We start from the raw sequence: 27,140 nt of genomic DNA on the forward strand, positions 1-27,140 counted from the left end.
CATTTTAGACATTTTTCTCCAAATCTTAACCCAATCTGTTTCCATCTTGTCATGTATGGGCATTGCTGCCGGGGAATAGCATCTGTATAGATTGGAGATCAAACCCTTGGATCCATCATTCGATAGTAAAAATGTCTTGAATGGGGTGGCCTCTCTGGTGGCCACTTTCCTATTTGTCGGATGCAGCAGCCAGTGGCGCTGATGGGCGTATTAAAGCCTCTCCCCTTCGCCAATCCCAAATGATTCTTTGCACTCCATGAATGTCAGCATCTCCCCCTTCCGAAACATGTCCCGCACTCTCTTACATCCCCCATCCTGCCATTTCCTAAACGCTCCCTTCTCAGTTTCGGGTGTTAATTCCCCATTGTTGAAGATGGGTGTAAAGGGAGATGGGAAGGATGTGATTCCCCTCGTCTTAGCCAGCCTATCCCAATTGGCTGCCATAAGGCTTGTGATAGAGTTTTCGCACGTGTTGGGCCTGTGTTCCGTCAGCAGCCAAAATACCTCCTCTAGATTGTGGTTTGCCACTGCCTTGTCCATCCCTACCCATAACTGTTCCTCGCCTTCCTGTAGCCATTCCCTAATAACCCATAGCGGAGTTGCTTCGTAGTATTGTCTGAAATTTGGCAAGCTAACCCACCCTCCATTCTGGGAGCCTCCAGCAGAAGCCTATTAATTCTAGCCCTTTTTCCTTCCCATATGAACTCCTTCGTCAGGGATTGTAGCTCCTTGAAGAATTTTGCTGGCACCGACTGAGGGATGGCCTGGAATAGGTAAAGCAAACTTGGCATTTTAATTGCGGCTACTCTACCCAGCCATGAGATTCGTAAGAGCCGCCACTTGCGTAGATCTCTTTTGATTCCTTCCAGCATGGGGATATAGTTTAGTGCGTACCATCCCTCGAGCGTCGGGGTGATCTGAACTCCCAACTACCCAGTTCCCCCTGGTGACCAAACAAATGGGGTCTCGTTTTTAAGACTGGTGCAGACCTCCTTGCCTATGGATAGGTTCATCAGTTCAGACTTTCCCATATTGATGTGGAGGCCTTATGCCTCTCTAAATGCCTCTAGGACGTCCCTGCTAGCCCTGATAGATTCTATAGGGTTGGTTAATGTAAGCAGCATGTCATTGGCGAAGACCGCAACTTTATGCTGCTTTCCTCCAAGGGGATGCCATGTACATTATCTGCTGCTCTTATTGATTGCAGGAGAGGTTCCAGATAGATTGCGTACAGCAGCGGAGAGACGGGGCATCCTTGTTTTGTGCCCCTACTCAGTTTAAATGGCTGTGACACAGTCCCGTTCACTGTGACTTGTGTCGTTGGCTCCTGGTAATTAGCCTTCACCATTTTTAGATAGTTTCCTCCCAGCCCCAGCTTCTCCATGACCCGGAACAAGTAGGGCCATTCCACGCAGTCGAATGCCTTTTTTCGGCGTCTAAAGAAAGTAGGACCGCTGGAGTGTTTGTTTTCTGTGCTTTTTCCACCAGGTGGGCTACTCACCTTATACTATCCGCTGTCTGCCTGCCTCTTATAAATCCAGCCTGATCCCGGTGGATTAGCTTCGGCAGCATTCCCTCTGTTCTGTTGGCCAGTATCTTCGTGTAAATTTTAGCATCGACATTAATCAATGCTATCGGTCTATATGATGTCCGTTCCATTGGGTCCTTATGGGGTTTTAGAATTAGCATCATTTTGGCTTCTTCCATGGAGGAAAAGGTGTCTTTGAAAGTGTTATACAGATGGGTTAGGTGTGGTGTTAGGAATGTTGCAAATGTTTTGTAGAATGATGCTGTGTAGCCGTCTGGGCCTGGTGCCTTACCCGAAGGTAAGCCGCGATCACCTTTCTCACCTCCTCCTCCGTGATCTCTTGGCTTAAGGCCGCCTGTGACTCTCTGCTAATTTTGTGTAGGTTAACTTTCCCCAGGAACTCCTCCTGAGTTTGGGCCGGGGGATACTGTGAAGTGTATAACTTCTCATAGAAATCTGCTAAGCACTCCTAGATATCCTCATTTCGTATGACCCTTTCCCTTGCCTCTGTCTTCAGTGCCGTAATCACGCTTTTCGCCGCTTCCCCCCTCAGTAGGCGTGCCATAAGGGCATCAGCCTTGTTTTCCTTTGCGTAAAAATTTTGCCACACAGAGAGTAATGCCCCTTCCGCTCTTTTGGTTCGTAGGATTCCCAGTTGCCCCACTGCTCTCCTGTACTCTCTCAGGGAAGCCCTGTTTGGTGTCTCCTCGGCCTTCTTCCTTGCTGTTTCTACTTGCCCCCCAGCTGTTTCTCCAACTCCCCCAATTGCCCATTTCGTTTAGCCTTGGCTGCTATGAGCTCGCCTCTAATTGTGGCTTTGAAAGCCTCCCATCTCGTATTCTTCGTCGTGTCCACCCTCTTATTTTCTTCCATAAATGTACTCATAATCCCTTCCACTTCCTCCCTGAGCACCGGGTCCCTGGGTATTTACATCCCCACACCCCCCTCCTCCTCTCCCTAGTTCCATTTGCATGGTGACATTGTTGTGGTCAGCTATTCCGATGGGCCAACTTCCAGCTCCCTTACCCTTCCCAAGAGGGCCGCTGACGCCCATATATAATCTATCCTAGATTGTGCCCCATGCACACTCGAGAGAAAAGTATAGCCCTTCTCATCCCCCTTCAATTCCCTCCATACGTCCTTTAAGCCCATCCTCGCCATTCTTTCCCGTAGTCCTCCTGACACCCCTCCCCCTTCCTGCTAACTTCTTCCCTGATCTGTCCCGTTCGCCATCCCAGGCTATGTTGAAGTCCCCCATCAGTACCACTAGCCCCCTAGCCGTCTCATCAACCATGCATATGAATTGTTTCAGGAAAGACTCTTGGCCTACATTTGGTGCGTATACCACAGCTATTGTGTATATAGGTCTATGCAGGTGCCGCAAACTATGATATATATGCCTCCCTTATCTCGTACTATACACTCTTCCTTAAAATTCACAGTGTTCTTAATGGCCAGAGCAACCCCCGCTGTTTTCGTGCTTCCCGATGCTTGGAATATTTGATCAAAGCCCTGTAGCCTTAACCGCTTATGGTCCTTTGACAAGAAGTGTGTTTCCTGCAGCCCCAATATATCCGGTCCCACCTTTCTCGTAAACCTCTCCAGCTTTTTCCTACTTAGGGGAGAGTTAAGACCCATCACGTTATGGGTTATCCTCTTGAATGACGTAGCCTTCCCCTACACCTAGTTTAGTCGCTCATCTGCGAGGTCGCTCCTCTTGGAGCTTCCCTTCTCCCTTGGTCCTCTAGTCCATCCGGCTTTCCTGGCCCGGTCTCCCTTGCCCCTTTCGGTTTAACATGCAGCCCCCTTTGTTCCCTGTGATGCCTCGCCCCTGCCCAACCTCCCCCCTACTCCCCCTTTCTCCCAACGGAGGTCTCCCGCCTCCCTTCATCCCCCCATGGGTCACCTCCTCCCTTTCTAGCTCCATGATGTTTGCTTCTAACCTCCCCCCTGCCCCGCTACCAACTTCCGAGGCCCACCACTTCTACCATGTTTCTTGTTTAGGAGTCCTCTTGTTCTGCCGCTCTGTCTATCCCCCCTGTCTTTTTCCTTTTCCTTTCGGGCGGGGAATCTGTTCCACCGTTCTCTTCTCTCCCCCCCCCCCCCCCCAGCATGGTGACCACCCTCCCACTCAAACACAAGGCCAAACGGAAAGGTCCACTTGTATCTTATTCCCTGCTCGTTAAGTGCTTTTCTTACTGGGGCCATCTGTCGTCTCTTCACCAGCGTACTGTTGGCTAGGTCTTGATATAGAGCTATTTGCTGCCCTTTGTACTTGACGGGAACCTGTTTCCTTACCTCCCTGAGGACAGATTCTTTTTGTGCGTACCTCAAGAATGCCGCCAGTACGTCCCTCGGCTTCGCCGCCGGGCCTTTTGTCAATTTTCCTACCCTGTGTACACGATCCAGTTCAATGGCCTTTGGGGTGTCCTCTCCTAAAATCCTTGCAAATATAGTCTGGATTTCTTTTTTCAACTCCTTGTCCGTCACCGTTTGCGGAAGCATCTTCACCCCTATGTTGATTCTTCAGGACCTGTTTTCCATATTTTTCATTTGGATCTCCAGTTTCTGCGTGGCCACGTCTAGTCGTTCTATGGCTGCACTGTTAGCGGTAGCTTACTTGTCCACTTCCTGTAATTCTTTTTCCAAGAGATCGGTTCTTTCCACCATTTGTCTCAAGTCCTATCTTATTTCTCCTAAGGCTGAACTGAGATTTGATCTCATGAGCTGAAATTGGTCCTGAAAATTCTTTGCCAAACTATTCTGTAGGGCCCGATTTTCTGCCCTGAAGTCTTGCCTCGACATGCTGGCCGAAGCTTCCGCGTCCTCTAGTGTGCCACTTTCGTTTGTTCCTTCCCGGGGGTGTTTAGGCACCTGCTTGGGGTCCTGCGGTGGCCATATGTTTGGGAGGGTACCTGGCGTGTGTCCTGGGGTCTGCGCCACTTCCCCCCCTCCCCTTGTTTTTGGTAGTCATCTTGCCCCAGGGGTTCCCAGGCTATCTCTTCCTTTTTGCAGTCATTGATTACTTCGGCTCGTATTCTCCCGCCTGGTTCTTGAGCTTGTGCCCGGCCTCTCCCTTCGTTTCCTGGGGTTATCCCTTGCTCTGCCTCCAACGCTGTAAGCCGGGTCACTTCTCCGGGTCTTTACTGCTTCAAGCGGAGCACCGTGCCCCTTGCTTTGGGGATGTGCCCTTCTGATCCAACCTCTGAGCAGCCCTGACCTTTTCGTGGTATCTCGCTTCTCCTTGCATCAACCCTGTTCTCCCCACTTCTCTGGCTTAGCTCTTATCGTCAGTAGGGCGGGGGGGGGGGCAAACCGGGCTCCTCGTGGCTTGGGCCTCTGCCCCTATCTGTGCCTTTGTGGGGCTTCTGCCCCTGCTCTCGGCTGACGGCGCCCAAGATGGGGCCTCAGGAACCACATGTTATATTCTGGGAGGGCTTCACTGCTCCCCACCGCTCACCCCTTGTCCCGTTGCTCCAGTCACATCCGGGCCCCTAGGCCCCTTATTGCCCGTGGCCTCCTGGCTCTGCGTGCTGCCCCCGGGGCCCCTTGACTCACTGGTGCTGCGCTGGTTGCTCCTCCAGACTCTGGGCGGCTCCAGGGGGAATGCGCTTTTCTCTCCCTCCGCTCTTTGCTGGCCGGGTCCCCCACTCAGGGCTCGGCCGCAGCGCTGCGTCTCTTCCTGATTCGGAGGTGGGCAGATGTTCCAGCGTGGGCTCAACGATTCCCGTCTCCCTCTCGGTACCTTCACAGGAGAGCCCCGGGTCTACGTTGCCTTCTGCTTGCTCCTCCACTCTCTGCTGGGAGGGGAGAAGCCACGGGCTGAGCTCCTGCAGTGGCCACGGAGTTCTGAACCGGGTCAGAGACCCGAGCCGCTTCTTCCTGCCAGGTCTTGCGTCTCGCTGAGGGGGGACTCCTCTCACTGCTCTCCCCTCGCCCGTGGCCAATCTCTGGGGTCCTCCCCTCACTGAGGGGGGCAGTCATCCCGCTAGGTGCCGTTGCTCCCCCCTGGGTCGCTTCTGAACTCGCCTGCTCGCCTCTTCTCCCCTGCTCGGGACTGCCGGGCCGCCGCCGCCCGCTCTGTGGGTCTCCGAGTCCTCCTCGCGCCCCTCGTTTGTGTTCCTCTTGGCCTCCTCACTATGTGGGGGCCCTGTATGTCCTGTCAGCCTGTCCTTTTGCGGGGTGGTGGGCACCTCTCTTCGAGTGGGGACCACAGAGTGCCGTCGGCACATCGACTCCGTGCTGGCAGCCATCTTGGAATCCATCTCTCCCTTCTTAATAAGAGCTTGGATGGCCAATATCTGCAACCAGTCTCTGTGCGCAGAATCACAACACCAAATCTAATTGGAGCTTTTGTAAAGTAAAGCCCAAAGCGCCCTGTGCCACCAGGAGCAGGAATGCAGGAATCAGAGAACGCATCAGGGCATTTCAACCATCCCCAGCCTGAAACTACACCTGGCGGTGTGTGCAGCACACCCCGTACCACACAGCGGCTCAAATAGTTTGCCACACACTTCAAAACTTAGCCAGCCTTCATGCCAGCCAAACAAAACTTTGCCACTTGGCACCCTGCTTCAGAATGAAGCAATATTAAAGATGCAGCGAAAGTCACACATCAACAAACCCCCACACAAGGGAATCTATGCCAGTGGGTGTCTGTGCACTGGAATGCAGCTGTCTGGGCAACTTATTGAAAATTACACGCACTGTGCCCTTTATATACAAAAGACACATTCTCACAGGGGCTATGCGACACTGCAATGTTCTAAGGCAGACGACCAAGTCAAACCTTGAGTATCACTGGGCCCGTGCAACTCTTTCCTTCACAGTAAAGCATTGGAATGATTTTGCTCGTACCCACTGAAGGTGCAGTCATGTGTACGAGTTGTATATGCACCATACACATAGCAACGTTGGGCACAACAAGCACATGGATAATGGACCACTTTAAAAAGCAACCAGGGATTTTTGCAAAGGTTTGTTAAGTATATTAAGCTTCTGCCATTCAAGCCCACACGTGCACTGTCCCCTAGGGACCAGGGAGGGTCTAAGTGCTCTTCCAAACTAGCAATCAAAATATATGTTAACATATAGCGGTGCCAGCAAGATAGCAAATAGGTTTTTTGCCTTTTTTTAAAAAAACATTTTCTTGATAACATAATAGGCACTCTAGAGCAGTGGTCTTCAAACTTTTTTGATCGCGAACACCCCTAAGAAAAAGGTACCTGGCTTGGCCCCCTTATAAACAGGGGCTCCAAAATGTTTATCGGTTGCTAACGGTTATCACCCACTGGTGTAGAATGGTTCCCCAAATGGAGGTGTGGGTGCCAAACACCAAATTCTTTCAAAATCATTGCTTGCAATAACTGAAATTAGATTAGAGGGCAAATATTTGTAATCACAACATTCAGAATTTTTTGCTACAAAGGACTTGACTAAAAGTAGTGTTGAATATTTATTTCCTACAGTAACGTTTGACATGTAACAATTTGTTTCTTAAGTACAACAACTTGATTACTATCAATGCAGTCACTTGCACGTTGGACAGTGGCATACTGGAGAACTAGGGTGTGAAGGGTGGGCCTGTCAGCAGCCACCCTCTCACTATTGGGTTCAATTTTTGCAATAGCTAACCACAGGTTTTCTTCCAGCTTTGACCGATATTTAGTCTTAAGGGCTGCAAGGTAACAGTACATTTGTATAAATTTGGAAACTCTGCATTTTGACAAAATCCACCCATTGGCTCTCCAGTAGGCGGTCACTTTGAAGCTCCATTAGTGCCTCCTGGAAATATATTGGGAGGTGGGCCCCTACGTCTGCTAGGAAAGGCTGAACCACTCAGTCATTGATGCTACAATCGTCCTCTAGAAAGTACTTTGAGACTGGTTCTGAGATGGTTTCCTATCAGTTCAGCAACACATGAAAGATCATATTCGGTCTCCTCAAGAGCATCTGCTAATAATGGAAACGCATTGAAATGCAGACAATAACTCTCCTCCTCCAAAGCTCCAGCTTCTTCTTGAATGCTGATATTTTTGCATTCATAGCCAATGATCTGTCCCTTGCAGAGAGAGGTTTAGAAAATGTAGATTTTCAAAGAGGTCGCCATAGTAAGCTAACAGTACAAGCCAGTGTGAATCACACAGAGGCTCTACTTTCGTCTGGTCTAAACCCAGGAGAAAGTGTCTCACTTTGTTCCTGAGTTCCTAAAAGCGATTTAAAACTTTTCCCCCTGGAGAGCCACCTGAGCTCCGTGTGAAACAACAAAGCATCATGTGCAGCTCCCATTTCTGCACATAATGTGGCAAACAGACAGGCTCTTGTGTGGTGCATCTTAATCTTTACAACAGAAGTCAGCAACTCTGAGCCCATTCCCCATATTGTGCACAGGCAAAGCTTCCCGGGAGATGACGCAGTGTAACCACAATAAATGTGGAGCTACTGCCAACACTTTTGTTTTTAACCCAGCTCTAGCACCACACATTGAAGGAGCACTATCCATGCAAATACAACACACGCCTCCCACTTTAGGCAGTGAGAATTTAGGAAGTAGTTAACAATGTCAAAGACTATAGATGCAGTTGCTCTGCCCTGAATTTATTTTCCACGGCAGTACTTCCCAAAAGCAATCAAATGTGCCTCACCCAACTGTGGGGCAAACTGACTGTTTCAAGCGCGATATCAGAGGACAGGTCAGTGATGTGGCGGAAAATTGTAGTGTCAGACATATGGATACTTTTGCATTTTTCTGCTGCACCGTCACTGAGCACTGCTTGGTTTACAGCGAGAATTGTTGGCAGAATTACTTTCTCAGAATCTGTAAAGGGCTTTTTGTTTTTGCCCAGATAATGTGGTAAGAAGCTTCCAAAGCATTTGCAGGTACTGAGGCCAAATTGTTTTTTGCATTTGTATGCCTTGCAGCTGCCTTACAAACAAATCCCTGGTCTTTTTTGCCTTGGCCCGTGTTTCAATGTTTCAAGACAGCTCGGGTGGTTAACCGACATCACTTCAGACCCCTGGCGCCCCTTGTGGGCCGTCCCGCCCGGCGGCACAACGTGGGTGGTCGGGGCGCACTGAGGGCAGTCCACCACAGTCGCATCGGGAGCCCTGTCTCCCGTTGCCACCCCGGCGAACCCCAAGAGGGGCCAGCACGGTTGCCAGAGAAGGGTACGGCAGCGGTCAATCTCCCTCGGCCCCGCGTACACAGCAAAACTGCTGTCAGGAAGCACCAACACTGTGCCGGAGAAGAGAGCCACCTGCCCCCTGGGGCCTTCCCAGCCGGTCGCGGTGCACCGACACAGAGGAAATGCACCCTGCGGGGGCTGGGTGTGCCCGGGCTGCAGTCCTGCGAGAGCATCCACCGTTCCAGGCGACCGACCTGCCTGCCGTGTTAAATCCTGCGGGCAGACTGCACCGACCCCACCAGTTTACCTCTCAACGGTTTCACGCCCTCTTGAACTCTCTCTTCAAATGTTCTTTTCAACTTTCCCTTACGGTACTTGTTAGCCATTGGTCTCGCACCCGCATTTAGCCTTAGATGGAGCTTACCACAAGCTTTGGGCTGCATTCCCAAGCAACCTGACTCCAAGAAGACCTGATCCCGGCTGCCAGAGGCCGCTACCGGCCTAACACCGTCTGCGGGGTGAGACTTGATCAGAAGGCCTTGAGTCCCCTGAGGGATGTCGGTCTTCTGTACAACACATTTCCCACACCTGTTGCTGAATGGGATTTAGCTCTGGCCTCTTCCATCTTCACAGGCCGTTACTGAGGGAATCCTGGTTAGTTTCTTTTCCGCTGCTTAGTAATGGGCTTAAATTCAGGTGGTCGCCACGTCTGATCTGAGGCTGTAGTCGGGGAAGCACAAAGCTCGGGCAGCTGGCCCCTGGCACGTACAGGGGGTTGCCCCAGCCCCGTGCCTCTGGCACAGCCGAGTGTGCACTGTACCGATCTGCGGCCAAAGCCCACATGGTCCCGAGGCCCGCGCTCCATGGTCATCCTGCGCCGGCAGCCGTGGGACACCACAGACAGCCACACACAGCACAGCCAGGTGCCCCAGGGTAGGGTGAAGATGCACCAAGTTTTTTTTTAAGGCCCGCTGCCACCGCCACCCGGCCTTCCCGAAACCTGCATGAGGTGGGGAATATGGTGAGGTGGGGAAGCGCCAGCAATGAGCCTGCGCGCCAGATCCAGGGATCCTGCGACAGTGCTGATCAGGGTCTGACCTTAGAGGGGCGAAGGGAACAGGGTCCCTGCGACTGCTCCAACCACGCCCCTGGGAGGGAACCCCGGGGCGATTGATGTACAAGCGACCCATAGACAGGCGTAGCCGCGGGAGGAACCCGGGGCCGCATGTTGTGTTCAAAGTGTTGATCAATGTGTCCTGCAATTCACACTAATTCTCGCAGCTAGCTGCGTTCTTCATCGACACAGAAGTCGAGTGATTCACTGCCCAGAGTCACGCGCAACTTTTTTTTGTCAGTCTGACCCTGCCGACGGCTGTGGCGAGACAGCCCAGCGCCCGGTCTAGCTCTGCCGAGACCATTGTGGTTTTTAAAACAAAAAAAAATAAATCCAGGCGCTCAGCAAGCCTGCCCGCAACCTGCAGCAGCACAGAGCTTCCCAGGGGGGTGGAGGCAGGCCGCACCGCCACCGGCCCAATCCACTTCTCCTTCCCCGACACCCTCTGCTCCCCTTTTGGGGACAGGTACTGGGGGACAGACAGCGAGGCGGGCCAGAGACAGCACGGGCAGGGGGTCGGGTGGGACCGCTAGAGTCTTCAAACCCCAGCCCGGCCGCACAGGGCCGAGCTCCAGATACCTGGGCAAGAGGGAAGGTCACCTGCTGCGCCAGTGGACCTGGCCATCGCTTGCCCACAGATGTGGGCAACTGGAACCTCGACGCCCGCTCGTCGAGTAAGCCTTCTGCGCCATGGCTCAGGGCTCGCGCCTGGCGTGCCAGGCCCCTGTCTGCCTGGGGAGGCGCCCCTGGAAAGCAGTCATGTTTCCCTTGGGTTCCTGACTGCCTCCACTCTGCCCCATTCGGGGCTTCCCTGCTGACTGGGGAGCGCCCACCAATGCCCACCCGCTGGCGGGTCATAGAGAGGAGTAAACGCCCCTGGCCAACGCAGCGGCTGGCTTGGCGAGGGGGCCGTGCGCGGCACCCTTTCCGGGGAGTGGTTGGGGACATCCACAGAAGGTTAACACAACCCTGCCAGGCATCCCCATCCATCTGCTGGGTCGCGGACCCCCCTCCGGCTGAAGGGAATCCCCGCTCCTCAGCACCTGGTTGCCCACACGCGCCAGACTGCTCTGCAAGAGGTGCCCCAGGATGTGGGTGTGTGCGTCTGGGATGCAACCGAGGTCGGGCCCACGACTGTCCCTCCGGCTGCTCCGCTGTTAATGATCCTTCATGCCCCCACTCACAAGCAGATACCCCAGCCCTACATGTCCCAATTCACACCCAAATACCCCATTTCTCCTTCCAAACACATGTTCCAGATTCAAATGCCACTTCCCCGACCCATATGCCACCACCCATCCCTCTGAACCCACACAAAGACACCAACATCCGTCCTTCCATACCTACACCAAGATGCTCCACCAATCAGAGCCACACCCATATGCTTCACCTCTATCTCCAGACTCACACTTAGATGGCGCCATTCCCCCTCTCTCTATACCCACACCGATTACCCCATCCCTCCATTCACACCCAGATGCCCCCTTTCTTCCAACCAGAGTGCTCCAGCCCTCACTCAGACCCACATGCTCCATCATTCCCCGACATGCCCCCATCATATGCCCTGTCCCTCCATTCTAGATCAACTTTATTTAACATTTATAAAGCGCTCACACAGCCCACAGGCATCGAGGCGCTGTTACAGGAATTCTTTGTTTTTCTTAGTTGTGTAATTGTGTTGTTTTTTTTGTCTTAGTTACGTATTTATAACGCGCTTAAACACCCAGAGGTTTCTAAGCGCGGACCCGGGGATCGAACCCGTTGTTGCTTCGTGTCGTCTTGCTTCCAAGACGTGCATGCTGCCGCTGAGCTATCCTCCCCCCTCCGATCCAGACTCCACCAAGATGCCCAATCCCTTCCTCAGGACCCATGCCATGATGCCCCATCCTTCTTTCACACAGCAAGATGCCCCTTTCCCTCCCCGACCAATGAGCACCAATTCCTCCCTCCAGACCCACATCCATGTGCCCCATCCCTCCCTCTCAGACCCACACCAATATGCTCCATTCCTCCCTCCAGAGCCACACCAAGATGCCCCATTCCACCCTCCAGAATGCCCCAATCCACCCTCCAGACCAACAGATGCCCATACCTGTTCCAGACTGACACCAATGTGCCGCCATCCATTGCAGACCCAACTAAGATCCCACCATCCCTCCATCCACACAGCAAGATGCCCCCATCCTGCCCTCCAGACCCACACCTAGATGAACCATCCCTCCCCCAGACACAGACCAATGTTCCCCATCCCTCCCATCAAACCCACACCAATATGCCCCATGCCACCCTCCAGACCAACAGATGCCCCATACCTGTTTCAGACCGACACCAATGTGCCCCCATCGATTGCAGACCCCACCAAGATGCCACCATCCCTCCAGACCCAAACCAATATGCCCCCTTCCCTCCCCAGACCAATGTGCCTGTCCCTCCCATCAAACCCAGACTAGTGTGCCCCTATCCCTCCCTCTAGACCCACACCAATATGCCCCCGTCCCTCCCCAGACCAATATCCCCAGTCCCTCCCATCCCTCCCTGCAGACCCACACCAATCTGCCCTGCCCCTCATATCAAACACACACCAATGTGCCCCATCCCTCCCATCAAACCGACACCAATGTCGCTACATCCACTCCCTCCAGAGGCACACCAAGATGGCCTCATCCCACCCTCCAGAACAACAGCTGCCCCATACTGACACCAATGTGCCCCCATCCATTGCAGACACCACCAAGATCCCACCATCCCTCAATCCACACAGCAAGATGCCCCATCCCGCCATCCAGACCCACACCTATATGAACCATCCCTCACCCAAAGACCAATGTCCCCCATCCCTCCCATCAAACCCATACCAATGGACCCTCATCCCCTTCCTTCCAGACCCACACCAAGATGTCCCCATCCCGTCCTCCAGATGCACACAGATGTCCCCATCTCACCCACACGAGGATGCCCCATCCCACCCTCCAGACCCACACCTAGATGAACCATCCCTCGGCCCAGACGCACAATGTGCCCCATCCCTCCCCAGACACAGACCAATTTCCCCCATACCTCTCATCAAACCCACACCAATCTGCCCCCATCCCCTACCTCCCGAACCACACCAAGGTGCCCCATCCCACCCTCCCAACACACTCCTAGATGAGCCATGCCACCCTCCAGACCCACACTCATGTGCCCCCATCCCTCCCCAGACCCACAACAATGTGCTCCATCTCTGTCCCCAGACCCACACTAATGTACCCAAACCCTCCCTTCAGACCCACACCACTGTGTCCCTATCCCCCCCTCCAGACCCATACCAGCGTGCCCCTATCCAACCATTCGGACCCCACCAAGATGCCCCATCCCTCCCTCTACACCAATACCATAATGCCCCGTCCACCCTTCACATAGCAAGATGCCCCTTCCCCCTTGCAGACCGACACCAAGATGCCCATGTGCCTCTCCCGAACCACACGCAGACAGCCCCATCTGACCCCCTCTAAAGCCACCCATCCTAAACACACCCTCATGAAACATTAAATTACTCTATTAGCCCCCTCTGATCAGTTAAACACCACATCCACTGTCCCTTTTCTTAACCCTCCATACCTTTCACGTTGAATAGCTGAACATGATTTTTAAAGTAAATGTTTTTTTCCGCTCCCCTGTCTCAACCTGGTGTCTATAACACAATAGCCAAAGAGAAAAAGAAAAATCCAGTGCCATGTTTTGCATGCCACCATTCGAGCACACAGGGAGCCGCAAGAGACGCGGCCGCATTTCGGCAGTGTTTCTTACATGAGCCAGGTGCACAAGTCGTAGGCCGACCTAAAGGGCCAGTACTAAGATGGCCACTGGACCATAGAGTTCATATCATCCAGCCGCGCGTCTTGTCTCTATAGCTATGCCGGCCTAACAGAGCCAAGCAGTAGCAGGACAACGATGCGCGCAGCAGCAACCCGTACATGTAACACGGCTCACCCGCATTCACTTCGGGTACGTTTTTGCTGTTTAGATTAGTTCCTGGTCTCTTCCCCTCATTGATCCGTCTGGCTGTTCCCCTGAGCGACATAGTGGCTCATTTTACAGACCTGCGTAAATGATTTTGAGACAGTGTCTGGAAGGCAAGCGTTTCCTGATGCAGACTGCATTTTTTGCATTTAGGTTTCGACCAAGAGCTATCCTAACAGCCGGAAGTGCTGCGGTTGTTCTACTTGAAGGGCTCCAGCAAGGAGTGTCGGTGGCCTTTCTCTTGGAGCTGGTAAATTGCTCCAGCCCTCGTAGTATGAAGAAGAGTTATACCTGTTTTTCTCTTGCATTTATAAATAGTGTTCCCTCGGAGACTAAGGCATCACCTTTGTTTGATTATCTCCTCTCCGTTTATTTAATTTACAATAGGAGTCTACAGCCTCCCACCTGCCCCGGGCACAGCGAATTAGTGCCAAGACTAACCAATAAGTGCGGTAAGCCCTTTGCCGCGCTGCACATTGATTACTCACATATGGGTTATAAGGTTTATGACACAACACACACTTCCTGGCAAGGCAGAATAGATTGGAGCACTCCTGAGCACGTTTCCACTCCCCTTTTCCTCTGCTGTATGTAATAACAGGCGTGATTTTGGAAAACAAATTAAAATGTCTTTCAATTAGCAATATAGCCTGGTGATATCTGTATGATACACATCCCAATTATTTTTGCATGGTAATAAACACTAGCATGGGAGTAGTAGGGGCACATTCGAGATCTAGCCTCTTACCTCTTCTTTCTGTGCTGTTTGTCTATAGGAACAGGAACAGGAACACACACGAAGGGGAGCAAGTTGCTCACCCACACAGGGAGTTGACACCCCTTGGCTATAAGTAAAGTCCTGATGAAGATGACCTGAAGAAATATGGTTATGAAACCGGTCGACCTCGATATAGTATGAGCTGGTCTCATGCGTTTTTATGATCTGTGCACAGAAACAACTGGTCACAGACGTATCTAAATCAATTTGACCTGTGCTTTATACCGGGTCTAAAACAGATTCTTCTTTCATTTGTGTATTTTTTAGAATTTTTAGATGTTGGAAAAAGGACTTTATAGTTAAGGTTCCTTTGATGTATTGTGTGTTATCAGTACAAGTTGATAGACTTTTTTAGTGGCTGGCACTACAGTGGCCAATAAAGTCATTACACATTGTCGTGCAGATATAGCCCTAAAAAACTCTAAGCACCAGGCATTATCTAATGTAAAATGCCTATTTTTTCTCAAACACTTGGGATTGATTTTTTTATTGTATGAATTGTAAATGTATTAACAGGTAGAAGGTCATTTCCATCTTTTTCTCTTTGGCTATTGTTTAATGGTGGAAGGCTTTATGATGGGAATGGCTGGAATACAGGAAAAATAAACAAATAAACTAGTTTTTACTGCCTCACGTGATAGATGCAAACAGCATACATATTAAATATTTTGAATAGAATCAAAAATCAACCTGGTGTCTTACAGGAACGTTCACGGTATCCCAAAGAAAATGCAAATTGTATACTCAGCCAGCCAAGAGCACACAGATTGCTGCTGCTCTTGCAGCATGGCAGCCAGAGCCTTCCCAGTTCCCGCTCAGAAAAATGATGAGAAGGGACAAGGCAAAGTCGGATGCACCAGTGTCTTGCAGAAAGGTTCCCGGTATCCCGAAGAAAATGCCCACCCCAACCACTGCAAGCCAACGGCACAAAGAGTCCAGTTGCACTTGTACCGACGGCCAAAGCCTTCCTGCGATTCCTGCTGCTCTTGCTGCCAGAGGCTCCCCTGAGTTCCAGCTCGAGCCAAAGGCACGCATAGTCCGGTTGCACTTGCACCGGCAGCCAGAGAGTTCCCGCTCACTGAAATTGCTCCGGAACCGCTTCATTGCTCCGGAAAAATCACAATGATGATGCAGGAAGTCACGTGAAGAATAGGCGGGCCAAGTTTATAGTGATATAATAGAATGTCATTTTTTCGAAAGTCATAATACCGAGAAAAAAAAAGTCAAAAACAAACTTTCGATTTTTTTTTTTAAATTGCTTTTTATTCGAAATGGTGGGGTGCCCCCCCCATTCGACTTTTTTTTTTCTACCTTTTTGTTTTCGATATTATGACTTTCGACAAAATGTTTTCGATTTTTTGACTGCACACCGGCGGGCCATTGATATGGTCCATTTCTCGGATGGGAACTAGTTGTTACCATTTTAGAAAGTATCGGCAAACTTTTAAACAAACATCAGAGGATTTGTGCACAAAGGACAAAGTGTGGTATACTAACATCCAAAATGCCTTATCCAATAAAATTATCTCACTACAAAATAAAATTGCGGCAAAGAGATGAAGTCTTACCAAAAAAACGACAGAGGACAACTCACAAAAAAATGTCCAAATCTCCTTGGCAAAATTCAAATTCTCTCCAGTCACTATACAAAAGGTGGAAAAGATTATTGCCTCACTTAAACCCTCGAGATGTCAGGGAGATATATGCCGAGCACCAATTATCAAAGAGGCTGCCAAACGCTTGGCCCCGTTCATCACTAAATTAATAAACGCCTCCTTCCGCAACTCTAATGTCCTTAACCTTAAGGATGCTTGGGTGTCGCCGCTGCTAAAGAAGGCTTCACTGGACCCAACTATTCCTACGAACTATAGACCTATAACTACCCAATCCTGCTCAAAGTAATTGACAAAGCTGCATATATCCAAATACAGTCATGCATAGAGTCGAATAATCTATTAGGTCTACGCCAATCAGGCTTCAGACCACTTCTTGGCACAGAAACGGCCTTGATTGATTTAAAAATGCAAATTGATCTCTTAAAAGACAACAGACAATGCGCCCTACTGCTCCTTTTGGACTTATCTGCGGCTTTCGACCTGGTGGATCATGAAGTGCTCTGCAATCATCTGTCCATTGCCGCTAACTTCTTCAAAAAAGCCACCAACTGTATCCAATCCTTCCTTAACAACAGGACTACGAGAGTTTTCTCTCCTTCTGCCGCTGCCGATCCTTCGCCCATCACTTGCGATGTACCACCAGGTTCATGTGTCTCACCAACCATGTACAACATATTTATAAAGCCGTTGTTTGATATCTTGGACTATCTGGGTGTCACCTACACCAATTATGCAGACGACACCCAGATACTCCTACCCCTCAAGGGCGACTATGACACAGACCTGGCTTTAGTTAACAAAATCTTCTCATTCAGGCATGGATGGCCACACATGGCTTCTGCCTCAATGATGACAAAACTGAAATCGTGAACCTAGGCGCCCCAACTAACCTTAGCAAACTTGGATGTCAATATACCTCTTTTAACATAGACGGCAATGACATTAAAATTGCCAAGGAGACAAAAACCTTAGGATTCTACTTGGACTCAACATTGAATCTAGGGAAACAAGTTAATGCCACTGCGTCAGCTACAGCATATACTTGCAAGCTGATCCGGCCTTAATCTTGTCTAAACTTGATTACTGCAATGCCCTTTACACAGGAGCTAATAAACAGGTACTGAAGAAATTGCAAATTCTGCAAAACAATGCATTAAATATCCAGAGGAACCACCACATTTCAGAAGTGAGAAGAAACTTCAAGTGGCTTTCTATTAAAGATAAAATCCTGCTCAAAATTGCCTCCATCACACATAAATGTCTGAACAATGCTGCCCATACTACTTAAGGACTTTTTTGTAATTTTATCTCTTGTCACGATCCACGAGGTTGGCAAACTCAAACTGCATTATAGTCCCCAGATGCAACCTGAAAAAGGCAGGGCGATCTAGTTTTCCGGTTCAGGCTGCCCAATGCTGGAACGCCCTCGCCACACACTTACAGATGACTCAGACTTTCCTTACCTTCAGGACTAACCTCAAAAAATTGATATTGTCAAATGACTACTGATCGCCCATCTAACCGCTGCTGTATGAATATTGTATGATCTTGCCTGAACTGCCGTTATGTTTCTTAACTATGCCAGCATGTACTTATTGTATCAAGACAGTTTGCTGCGGTTCATATGATATGGCATTTGTAACGCGCCTATACACAAGTGTTTCAAGGTGCGACGAGGCAGGGAGGGGGGAACAAAGGGAAGACAGACAACGATCCTACTAGGCCAGGTGTCATTCAGATCGTGCAAGGGTAGGGGGGAAGGGAAAAGTACAGGGGGAAAGGGGGAGGTGAAAGTGCAGTACAGGGGTAGAAGAATAACAAGATAAATAATAAGGGCCAGCTGGTGGCAAGTGCAAGGTAAGTGCAGACAAGTGCTGGGAAGGGGGGCTGTAGGGATACAGAGACAGTCCTGCAGTGCAGTGGTTGTTGCCAGGGAGGCAGTGCAAGGGCAGAGTGGCTGGGCCAAGGACCGAGATCGGTGAGAGTGGCCCAGTTGCAGAATCAGTGCAGTTTCAGTAGGAATTTAGCAGGGGAGAGGGGGAGAGAAAGCAGAAGCAAAGAGGAAGGTTTTGAGGTGCTTCCGGAACCGGAGATGGTTCTCCTCAAGTTTCAGATATGCAGGAAGGCTGTTCCAGAGGGAGGCCCCTGCCGCAGAGAGAGGTCTACCCCCAACTTGTTAGTTGGAGAAGCAGCTGACCCTGATGGAATTGGAGGCGGATGAGCAAAGGGCTCGAGAAGGAAGATATTTAGGAAGAGAGAGTTGAAGGTATTTTGGCCCCAGAAGGCCTTGTGGACAATGTAGAGTGTTTTAAACTTAATCCTCGCAGCCACTGGGAGCCAGTGTAGAGATTTCAGTCCCGTAGAGATATGGTCCCTGGGCTTGAGGCCAAGGACAAGTCTCGAAGTCCTGTTCTGGATGAGTTGCAGAGAGTAGAGGCAGGCAGATTTAGATAGAGGCTGTTACAGTAGTCCAGCTTGAAGAGAACCAGGGCTCTGGAGACAGTGAGCTTCTGGGGGGAAGGAGAGGAAAGGAAGAATACCTCTGAGGAGGTGCAGCTGGTAGTGTGACTTCTTAGAGACGTCAGATATGCGAGGAGAGAAGGAGAAACCCAAGACTTGTACCTTCTTACAAATGCGCCCAAATACCTTCGGGTCAGGCGCGCAATATAAATAAAATAAACAAACACACAATGCTATTGGGTCTCATGGGGACTTTAAATGTGTGATTGATAATGAAAGCAATATAAGGCCTCCCTTTAACCTTCTCTGCCACACATTACAAAGGTGCAAATTAACAACCCCCTCCCCGGGGAATGCCATATCGCCCCCCCCCCCCATGCAGGAGAAAAAAAATTCGTACCCAAATGTGCCTGTCTGCATGCAACACATATCCCCATCTGCTGCAAATAAAAAATCCTCCTCCCCCACTCTTCACTAGCATAGTGGAAGTCCTATTGGGAAGGGAGAAACGCGTTGTGCCCAGCCCCGCTCCGTTAAACACATCTCCCTCGGGCAAATCGTCCATCTACATGAGAAAACCGAAAAACGAACTGAAACCGCCTGTACTTTAAGAAAATCACACCCCTGTTACATATTACAAACCTACAAAATACACAGAAATACCCACTACCCAATATTGCCTAACCCATGTGAAGCACATTACATATCCACAAAATACACTTATATCTAACGGAAAAAAAACAACTGAATCCCCCTGAAGTTTAAGTACATCTCACCCAAATCTCACACCTGATGCACATTACAAACTCCAAAATACACAGAAATACCCCCTTTCCAATATTGCCGCTCTGTATTAAAGTAAAAATCAACATAAGATAACTTTAAGACTTACTATAAACCAAATTCAAGCAGCAAATAACAATCAACTATACGAAATGTGCTTTATAACGGATGAATCTCTCTCACGCCTGCAACGCCTTGCCTTCCCAATCCGTCCTGCTCGTGCCCTAAAGATGACGATGTGAACGTTGAAACCCACGTGATGCAGGGCAGCCCATGTGATGAGGCGGAGCGTTGCTGTGGTCCTTTTCTCGGATGGGAACTAGACAAGGAAACACTCATGTTCTGATTTCAGGCAGCATCAGGTGAGTGTATGCGATGCATCGCTTGTGAATTTTTTAATTTAGGCGCCCTCACCACTTTGTTATATTGTTAAGAGGAGCCCTTTTGCAACCACTAGACATGCACGTTGAAGCTGTAATTCGTTGTATTGTACTTATCACATGTTGGAATTAAACATTGTAAGTACGTGACTTTCTAAACAACTGGTTTTGAAGTTACGCAGGGCAGCCTGTTATTGGTATCCTCGACACAGTAGCTGCCCCGAAACTCATTTACTGTACGCATAACTCAACCTTTTGAGGCTCCAGGGCGGGTGAAAACACCCGATTTGGCCTTTGGCAGGTGAACGCCCATTGACTTAGATGGCCATTTGAGGGGCTTGGCGGGTGACCAAAAGCGTGAGAGTTGAGAGGTATGGCTCTGGAATGCTCGCAGACGCAGTAACTGCTGTGCCCTACTACACAGACCCTGTTCTGGTGTAAGTGACTACATATATAATATTCGGGCACGTTTGTTTTATCCGGGCGAAGCGGGCGGCTGCCCGGGGCACAATTGCCCCAGTCCCTGGAGGGTGAAATTTCCCTGGGTGTGGGGCGCGATTGCTGTGGGGAGAGTAGCTGTAGCACAGTAGCGGCAGCTGCTGACAGGCAGTCACATAGTACCTGCCTAACGTTATGTAAGTCAGAGGCTCTCTGAACTTTTGCACCACTTGGGGTGAGGGCATAAAAGGCCACCTTCCCTGGCGGCCGCCCTCCTTTGTAATCCAGCAGGAACAACACATCACAGAGGAAAAAAGACAGCTTCCTTTGAGCGTTCCCGGCTTCCTGCCCCGACACTCCAATTGCTTTCTACCTGGACCTTTGCGCAAATAATGAAGACTGCATTGCCTCCCTGACTCGCTTGTGTGCAGAACTACTCAGAAAGAAGGTAGGTACAGCCCGATGCTTCTTTTAAACTGTGTACATAGTGTTCGGCTGGTGCTCAAACGGTAGTTTACATAGCTCAGAGTGCATTCTGGACAAGAACGGGTAAAGGAGAATATTTTGTCTACACTTTCCTAGCCCAGATTTTTTTCCAACGTGTAGACGCTTGGCTCGGTTGGATCGAGTGCGTGTATTGGAATCGCTTTGCTGTGTTCCTGCTTCCCCTTTAGAATGTGTCCTGTGCCTGAAAGGGTAAATGGCAGACCGTAGCTTCACTCTGTTCTGTCCCAAAAAAAAATCTAAACGGCAGAAACATTTCTCAGTTAGAGTTGAAAGCGTATATTTAGGGTTTCCTGTTTTAGGGGTTTATTATTTTTTACTTCCGGGCAGGGGGGGGGGGGGGTGTTTTTCGGTGTTTTCGAAAAGCATTAGCATCTGTGTTTATCAGTGTTTTCCTGTTTGCTGGCTTAAAAAAATTGTGGACAACTGTTTTTTCCAGTGTAAACGCACCAATATTCTTGTATTGTTTCATTGCATGCATAAGTAGGATAATGTTTCAGAGCAAGATGTTATGAACACTTTCCGGAGAATAAAGATGAATGTGTTAATCCAGTATTATCTACAAGACAAAACTATTGTAGTAAATTGTGCAATACTTTTTCAGGGATCTTTGCCAATCCTTGCCTTTTCTTTTATTCCCATGAAGACTTTGATTTGTGAAAACGACCTTTCCTCATTGTATAGACTTGCCAATGTTAGCACATAAGGGCATAGTGTGATAAAAGGATTTGCCTGGGAGCATTTACTTTGGTGGAGATGAGGATTATTTTGACTGTCAAAAGAAATAAACTCCAAGCAGATAATAACTGTTTATCAAGTGCTGCTCACTGCAAAATGAGAAGGGAGTCTCATTAATGTATCCCCTGAGGCTTGATCGGAGGGGGTGAGCAAGCCAAAACTGTTTGCCAGGTGTGGGAATAATGGGGGGATCCTATAGCAGAATGTTTCAAAGGAAACTCAGCAGGTTAGATGATTGTTGCTGAGATGTTATATGTTTACACCTTCCTGTAAATGATAGGGCTTTTTTACTGTTCCTGCTGTAAAATGTGTTTTGTCTGGGGACGAGCACGTCTCTCTGGCTTCACTCTATGTGGGAACCTTTGTCGTCACAGCGTGTTTTTGAATAAGGTCTGGGGACAGGAAGGGAAGCAAAGGGACTAAGCAAACTATCATGCATAAGTGGGCGTGGGGGGGAGTAGGGCCCTTTTTCCTATTGTCGTCCAAGCCCCCTCTCCAGCCACCCCTTCAACCCCAAACTTCCTCCCATCCCTGCTCATACTAAGGCACCACTTGGATAGGGGGAAACAGTGTTTTTCAGTTTAAACCTAGGAGGCACTTTTTCTTCCAGGGGTGTTTTTCCAGTGTTTATTGGATTTCACTGAAAACAGGAAAGCCTTTGTATATTGGAGGTTGCTGCTGTTCTGTGCACTTTCAGCTGCAACCTTTCTTCTTTGTTGGTTTTAATTAGTCAAGTTTGAAACTTGATACTGTTTTCTGCAGTTTGGAGAACTTCATTTGTTTAGAGTTAGGATTCGGGGCAGGAACATATGGAACTAACTACACTTCTTTTCATGGTTCCATTGAAAATTTATCCCCATGCAAATTTTTCTTCGTCGTGGCGTGAGTCCTTTCTCATACTGAGTTGGCTGCAGTGGTGCAACTAGGATTTCTTGACCGGTTGAACCTGCGCTGTGTACTCGTGGCCCTCTGGTTAAGTTCCGGAAGTATCGGAGAGGCGGGCACCACAATTTTCTTCTCTTTCTTTCCTTGTTCAAATTATGTATATAATTCACCTTCAATGTCAGGTAAAATTGGAGCTGCCAGTTTAAATCTAGTCCTATAGCACCCGGACCTTAATAAACTGCAAATGAAGAAACAAGGCAACTCTGCCTTATTAGAACTGGCGCATCTCAGTTGGCCCTTCTATAGGGCTGCAAATTTTCGAAAATTTCGATTCCTTCTTCAATATCTTATTGCAATCAAAGTATGAACAGTCAAATATATCTATGTACTTTTAGACAGGAATGTTTATTCTTATTCTCATATATTGATTCACATTGCACTGTGTTGGGCGATCAAATTTTGCCTTCAATATACATTCTGCCAATGCATTTCGGTTTAAACCTTCGTCAGGGCTGTATGAAGGCACTTGATTACGTCATCAAGCTAGTCATAATTATATATTCATGAATTTAAATACACTTTACAGTTTAAATACAATATATTAACAAATTCACACATATTGGATTGTCCCACGTATATGCAATAGTTCCGCCAAATGAAAAATAAACAACCAACAAAAAGCCATTTAGTTTCAGCATTATAGGTTTTGTATGCATTGATTTTTAGGACAGAAATCAGTCCTACCTGATCGCTTTAAAGGCGTTTTCTCTCTAGTTTCACAGTTGTGTGTGTTTAAATGCGTCGCAAGGCGCATATGTCCATCGTCTCTCTGTTAAAGAGATAGGCGGTTTAGACAGCCATTCTAATGTTATTATGTCTACTGTAGAGCGCGGCGAGTGTTCGCCGATGCTTACCTGGAGTTCCAGCGTTGTCCTGCGGTCTGTAGAGAGACGTGTGCGCGCAGGCGCCTGTGTGTTTCATTTAAACGTTGTCATGGAGACGGTACGAGGCGCCGTGGTCCAACCGGGTTGCCGGAGCACGTACGCCTCGCGCCCCACCCCCGGGTAATTATCCTGGGGCGGGGATGTCTCCATGGAAACCTCTGTTTCACTATATGCAATAGGTCAAGCTGTCAATGCCTATGTTTAACTCCATTACGGATAACTAGACATACTATTTGTATGGTGCATTACGTATATGTTATAAAATATGTGCTATACTATTATTCATTTGTAGGTGCAAGCAGCAATCTTTCACCCAGGGTGATTTCTAAACAATTAAAGCATGCAATGATTTATTCAATAAGGGTATAAATGTTAATCCAAGTGTCTAGATAAATCGGTCTCATGCACCAATGCCTGAAGTTCATCTGAGGTTATCCTGCGTCTGTAAGTATATATGCAAAATCGGAAATTCTAGATTACAAAAAACACATATAGTTAATCTCTTCATTCATTCCTTTAGGCATTAGAGAACTCAAACGGTCAATCCAGAAGGTTTCTCGTTGATCCATTGTTTTTTGGAAGTTTTCATGTGGATCTCTCTTTTCAACTATCTCTAGGATAGCAAAACGTATTTGTGCCAAGTTATGTTTCTTGTCTTGCCAGTGCCTGGCCACAGCCGAGGTTTTGTTATTATTACGTATACAAGATCTTTGCTCATTCCATCTTGTTTTAGCTGTTCTCACAGTTTGGCCAACGTAATGTGAACCACAGGGACATTTTATAGTGTATATCACGTTTTCAGAGTCACATGTCCCGAAACTTCTTAATTTTATGGTTTCTCCTGTATACGGATGTCTCTAGGTATCCCCTTTCATTATGTAGCCACAGTTGTTACAATTCAGGCAGGGAAAGGTACCACATCTTTTCGTAGTTTTCTTTTTGTGTGCTGGTTTGGTTTTTACCAATTTATCCTTAAGATTGTGGCTTCGTTGATATGCAAATACCGGGACGTCTTTAAATACGTGTTCTACTCGATGGTCACAAGTCATTCCACACACACAATGCTATTGGGTCTCATGGGGAACACGATCTAGGAAATGAAGCAGTTGAGTGGATTCTTCTGAAAGCGGATGAAATAGGAGCACAAAAAGAATTCATAATGGCACTCTTAGAGTTCATTGGCAACAACTCGTACTTTAGATATGAAGACAATTACTACCTACAGGTAGCTGGCACAGCCATGGGAGCTACCATGGCTCCTTCTTACGCTAATTCATTCATGCACAAATTTGAAACTGAAAATGTTCTACTTAACCAACGATGGCAACAACAGCTAGAGATTTGGATAAGATACATTGACGACATATTCGGAATATGGAAAGGTAGCGAATCGGAACTACTTGAATTTTTTGATTACCTCAATGGCATAGACAGAAGAATACAGTTTACACATGAATACTCTCGTGAAAACATACATTTCTTGGATGTAGAAATCAGAATAACAAATACAGGATATCAGACCACCATTTTTCGCAAATCCACAGATCGGAACAATTTACTTCAACGACTAAGCTTTCACCAACCAAGCCTCATTAAAAATCTACCATACAGTCAGATGCTCCGTGTGAAAAGATTGGTGAGCGATCCAATAGAGTACGAAAAGGAGATCAAAGAAATGGGAAAGAAATTCCTTGACCGTGGTTATAAGCAAGAAGAGGTATCGGCAGCAGAAATACGCATGGCGACACAGACAAGGGGAGACCTATTGAAAACAAGAATCAAAAAGGATGACGAATCTCCCTTAGTGTTTGTATCAAAATACTCAAGACAGAGTAACCGCATCAAGACAATCATTAAAAAACATTGGAACACAATGACTTGTGACCATCGAGTAGAACACGTATTTAAAGACGTCCCGGTATTTGCATATCAACGAAGCCACAATCTTAAGGATAAATTGGTAAAAACCAAACCAGCACACAAAAAGAAAACTACGAAAAGATGTGGTACCTTTCCCTGCCTGAATTGTAACAACTGTGGCTACATAATGAAAGGGGATACCTTGAGACATCCGTATACAGGAGAAACCATAAAATTAAGAAGTTTCGGGACATGTGACTCTGAAAACGTGATATACACTATAAAATGTCCCTGTGGTTCACATTACGTTGGCCAAACTGTGAGAACAGCTAAAACAAGATGGAATGAGCACAGATCTTGTATACGTAATAATAACAAAACCTCGGCTGTGGCCAGGCACTGGCAAGACAAGAAACATAACTTGGCACAAATACGTTTTGCTATCCTAGAGATAGTTGAAAAGAGAGATCCACATGAAAACTTCCAAAAAACAATGGATCAACGAGAAACCTTCTGGATTGACCGTTTGAGTTCTCTAATGCCTAAAGGAATGAATGAAGAGATTAACTATATGTGTTTTTTGTAATCTAGAATTTCCGATTTTGCATATATACTTACAGACGCAGGATAACCTCAGATGAACTTCAGGCATTGGTGCATGAGACCGATTTATCTAGACACTTGGATTAACATTTATACCCTTATTGAATAAATCATTGCATGCTTTAATTGTTTAGAAATCACCCTGGGTGAAAGATTGCTGCTTGCACCTACAAATGAATAATAGTATAGCACATATTTTATAACATATACGTAATGCACCGTACAAATAGTATGTCTAGTTATCCGTAATGGAGTTAAACATAGGCATTGACAGCTTGACCTATTGCATATAGTGGAACAGAGGTTTCCATGGAGACATCCCCGCCCCAGGATAATTACCCGGGGGTGGGGCGCGAGGCGTACGTGCTCCGGCAACCCGGTTGGACCACGGCGCCTCGTACCGTCTCCATGACAACGTTTAAATGAAACACACAGGCGCCTGCGCGCACACGTCTCTCTACAGACCGCAGGACAACGCTGGAACTCCAGGTAAGCATCGGCGAACACTCGCCGCGCTCTACAGTAGACATAATAACATTAGAATGGCTGTCTAAACCGCCTATCTCTTTAACATAGAGACGATGGACATATGCGCCTTGCGACGCATTTAAACACACACAACTGTGAAACTAGAGAGAAAACGCCTTTAAAGCGATCAGGTAGGACTGATTTCTGTCCTAAAAATCAATGCATACAAAACCTATAATGCTGAAACTAAATGGCTTTTTGTTGGTTGTTTATTTTTCATTTGGCGGAACTATTGCATATACGTGGGACAATCCAAATGGTATGTGTGAATTTGTTAATATATTGTATTTAAACTGTAAAGTGTATTTAAATTCATGAATATATAATTATGACTAGCTTGATGACGTAATCAAGTGCCTTCATACAGCCCTGACGAAGGTTTAAACCGAAATGCATTGGCAGAATGTATATTGAAGGCAAAATTTGATCGCCCAACACAGTGCAATGTGAATCAATATATGAGAATAAGAATAAACATTCCTGTCTAAAAGTACATAGATATATTTGACTGTTCATACTTTGATTGCAATAAGATATTGAAGAAGGAATCGAATTTTTCGAAAATTTGCAGCCCTATAGAAGGGCCAACTGAGATGCGCCAGTTCTAATAAGGCAGAGTTGCCTTGTTTCTTCATTTGCCTCTGGTTAAGTTCCCCATACACCAAGGGGAATATATTTGAAGAGGCGGTTTTCTTTTGCTTGATCCTGTGGACAAGATCAGGGTTTGAGCTCTGGTATATCCCTATATCATTCTTTAGCACAGCAAAATGGTACTCCTTTCATCGGCAGGGCAAGGATGATGGGCAGCACAGTTCTGGCCAGAATTTGAAAACGCAGGCAGTGCAAAGATCTCTG

At 48.0% G+C, this 27,140-nt stretch overlaps 1 protein-coding gene, 1 long non-coding RNA gene and 1 other non-coding gene across 5 annotated transcripts in view; 1 reads left to right on the forward strand and 2 right to left on the reverse strand.

Annotated features, from left to right (window-relative positions):
* LOC138526885 (uncharacterized) overlaps positions 1-19,649 on the reverse strand; it is a 40,200-nt gene extending 20,551 nt beyond the window's left edge. Inside the window, exon 1 of the long non-coding RNA XR_011283764.1 lies at positions 19,515-19,649. This is a non-coding gene — a long non-coding RNA (uncharacterized lncRNA). The remainder of the gene's footprint in view (positions 1-19,514) is intronic.
* Positions 9,835-9,985, reverse strand: LOC138527703 (5.8S ribosomal RNA). The gene has a single exon (XR_011284007.1). It is a non-coding gene; the product is annotated as a 5.8S ribosomal RNA (ribosomal RNA).
* A 25-nt stretch (positions 19,650-19,674) lies between the features above and the next one.
* KTN1 (kinectin 1) overlaps positions 19,675-27,140 on the forward strand; it is a 3,101,875-nt gene continuing 3,094,409 nt past the window's right edge. For 2 of the 3 annotated variants that reach the window (XM_069637665.1, XM_069637666.1), the window contains exon 1: positions 19,676-19,767. The gene's annotated coding sequence lies outside the window, so the exon portion shown is untranslated. Of the gene's footprint in view, positions 19,768-27,140 lie in introns of all 3 variants that reach the window. The other variant, XM_069637667.1, reaches the window with a different exon arrangement.

Source organism: Ambystoma mexicanum, chromosome 14, assembly GCF_040938575.1.
Source record: "Ambystoma mexicanum isolate Mex_15411 chromosome 14, UKY_AmexF1_1, whole genome shotgun sequence".
Lineage (NCBI taxonomy): Eukaryota > Metazoa > Chordata > Amphibia > Caudata > Ambystomatidae > Ambystoma > Ambystoma mexicanum.